This window comes from Colobus angolensis, unplaced genomic scaffold (genome assembly GCF_000951035.1).
Source record: "Colobus angolensis palliatus isolate OR3802 unplaced genomic scaffold, Cang.pa_1.0 Scaffold221, whole genome shotgun sequence".
Lineage (NCBI taxonomy): Eukaryota > Metazoa > Chordata > Mammalia > Primates > Cercopithecidae > Colobus > Colobus angolensis.
Window position 1 is genome coordinate 1906604 of NW_012115389.1, and position 3297 is coordinate 1909900.

General features: G+C 42.6%; 1 pseudogene; it reads right to left on the minus strand.

The window, feature by feature from the left end:
- Positions 1–443: 443 nt before the first annotated feature.
- Positions 444–3073, minus strand: LOC105513037 (annotated as a pseudogene).
- Positions 3074–3297: the final 224 nt, after the last annotated feature.

The following is a 3297-nucleotide window of genomic DNA, read 5'->3' on the forward strand; positions in this document are numbered from 1 at the left end:
CTCACTGCAACCTGCACCTCTTGGGTTCAAGAGATTCTCCTGCTTCAGCCTCCCAAGTAGCTGGGATTACAGGCATGCACCACCATGCCTGGCTAATTTTTTTGTATTTTTAATAGAGAAGGGGTTTCACCATGTTGACCAAGCTGGTCTTGAACTCATGACCTCAGGTAATCCGCCTGCCTTGGACTCCCAAAGTCCTGGGATCACAGGTGTGAGCCACTGCGCCTGGCCAACAGAAATGAATTTGAGATGGTTCTTGGGAGATGCACTTTCTTTTCACGATGAAAATGCTTTTAATGGTAGTGTCTGTATAGTGTATGATATAAAGTCAGGAAGAACTCCCAAGTGCACACACAGAGAGACCTAGTTATCAGAGAAAAGATTGTGAGTAAATAGAGTTCCCCCTGCTTCCCCACTTTACCCAGTGTCCATGTCTGAAGGCTCTAGGCCACCTTCCTCTTGGCCTCCTTCTCAGCCTTTCTCTCCTCCATGGCTGAGATGTCCTGGTATTACTGGTATTGGGACACCAGGTTGTTCATGTTGCTCTCGGCCTTGGTGAACTCCATCTAGTCCATGCTCTTGCCCATGTGCCAGTGCAGAAAGGCTTTGCACCGAAACATGGCCGTGAACTACTCAGAGATGTGCTTGAACAGCTCCTGGATGGCCATGCTGTTGCTGATGAAGGTGGCAGACATTTATAGCCCCAAAAGTGGGATGTCACAGACAAGTGTTTTTACGTGGTTGGGGATTCACTCAACAAAGTGGCTGCTGTTCTTGTTTTGGGCATTAAGCATTTGCTCATCCAACTTCTTCATGGACATGTAATCCATGAACACCGTGGCCACCTTTAGGGAGGGGTCTCAGGGAGCCATCATGTTCTTGGCATCAAACATCTGCTGGGTGAGCTCAGGCACTATCAGGGCCTGGTAGTGCTGGCTGCCCTGGATGGTCAGCAGGGTGAAGCCACGCATAAAGAAGTGCAGGTAGAGAATGGGACCATGTACTTAGCCGGCTTCTGCAGGTCAGCACTGAGTTGACTGGGGAAGCTTAGGCAGTAGTGACCCCACTTATGGTGGCAGACACCAGGTGGTTCGGGTCACCATAGGTGAGTGTGGTTAGCTTTAGGGTTCGGAAGCAGACGTTATGGAGAGTTTCATTATCAATGCAATAAGTCATAGCTGTGTTTTCTACCAGTTGGTGAACTGAGAAGGTGATGTTTTAGGACTCCACCCCCATATCTGACTCCTTGCGGAAGGGCGCCACACTGAACATGTTCAAGATCTTGTCTGGATACTTCTCTGGGATCTTGCTGATGAGAAGGGTACCCCTCTCAGGCCCAGTCACTGCTCCCAGGGAGTGGGTCAGCTGGAAACCCTGCAGGCAGTCACAGCTCTCAGCCTCCCTCCTCACAATGTCCAGCACCAAATCCACCAGCTCCGCACCTTCTGTGTAGTGCCCATTGGCCCAGTTGTTTCCAGCACCACTGTGATGGAAGATGAAGTTGTCCAGCCATAAGATCTGCCCGAAGGAGCCCGAGCACAGGAGAGTCCACGGTGCTGGGCTCCAGATCCACGAGCTCAGCGTGGGGCACATACTTACCACTGGTGGTCTCATTGTAGTACACACTGATGCACTCCAGCAGCAGGTTGCTATCCCCATGCTAAGTGCCAGTAGGATCGCCCCGTAGAACTAGTTGCCAAACTGACCAGCCTGTAGGTGCACCATCTCTCTCAAGGTGGCAGCAGTGGGGATAAAGGCGGTAGGATAGTCACAGGAGCAGAGGCTCAGGCGTGCAGAGTGCTGGAATCCACTTTATATCTGGAGAGAACTATATACAATTTATAAACTGACCCTTTAAATTCAGATCCGATATCCTATATCTGTTGATGTGTTAATATTAGGTTGGTGCAAAAGCAATTGTGATTTTTGCCATCAAAATAACGGCAAAACTGCAGTTACTTTTTGTATCAACCTAAATAACTTGGGAAAACCTTTAGATCACTACTTTTTGTTTATAACTAAATAATATTATTTTGCTACTTTATATGGGGATAAAGTATACCTTAGTAATAAGACATTTTTTTTCCCCAAAATACATCATCTTCATCTCCCTAAAGCCAAACTGTTTTACCAACTTCATTACGATTTGCATTGAGCAGTTTATTTTTCTTGCAAGGTCAGGCAATTCCTGTCTTCACTTGCTGATGGACAGATGCATATAGGAAAAGGCATTATGATTATTAATGAAGTGAAGGTCGTAATTATAGAAAGACAATCCTGAAGTAGTCTTCTGTATGGGAGTCCAATATGTCACATGAGTCTTCATTTAGAGTGACAAAATTATAATAGATTTTGGAAACTTTAATTTTCTTGTGCAGGCAATTTCAAATTAGCTGTTCTCTTTGTCTTTATTAGCTATATAGAGTTTCAAATAAAATCATGTACTTACTATAACTTTTAAATCACAGGAAAGTTTTGCTTGACCTGAAAAATAACATGGATCTATATATACCTTCACTGCTTATGTATGAACCAAAATGAAGTTAATCCTCTGAGAAATGAACTTCCCAGTGGCTTTGGCTCAATTTTCCTTTAATGATGATTCATGTAGTTTCAGAACTCCAAAGGTCACTAAACGTTGTGTCTGTGCAAATTTGAGAAGTCTGCCAGCTCAGAAGATAACTTGAGGCAGTTCTGTCATCCTCTTGTGTTACCAAAGGATCTGCAAATCTGTAAACATGAAGCTTCAGATTCCCCAAAATAATTTCTTCAAGGAGCAACAAGAAAACTGTAGTTGGAAAGATAAAATACAAAATAATGTTGACAATTACAAAAAAGATATATAGATGATTTCAGTAAATTAAAACAAAAGGGGAGTAAGCTCTTCATTAAACTTTTGGTATTTTTTTCTGATGTAGAGTATTAACATTCAACTTATTTTTACTTTGAAGAAATAGGACCCCTACGTCTGTGTGTGCACCTGTGTGCTGTGGTTTTGTAAAATTACCCCGATGATTCTAAGGCATTTCTCTCTTTCTACCACCTCCTCATAATCATTGATATAATGTCTCATTTTCCTTTAAAGACAAGTTTGGAACATTGCAGAGGGTAAAAACATAAGCCCACAATATAGGCATGCTAGAATGAAAAAGCTCCTTTAGTTTACTATATTTGTAAGTAACAATTTAACCCTGTTATCAGGGTTAAACTATAGGCAGTTTCTAACTAAAAATAACCAAACTCAAATAAAAAATAGTAACATTTATGTGTAATAAATAATACCTAGTTCAATTATAA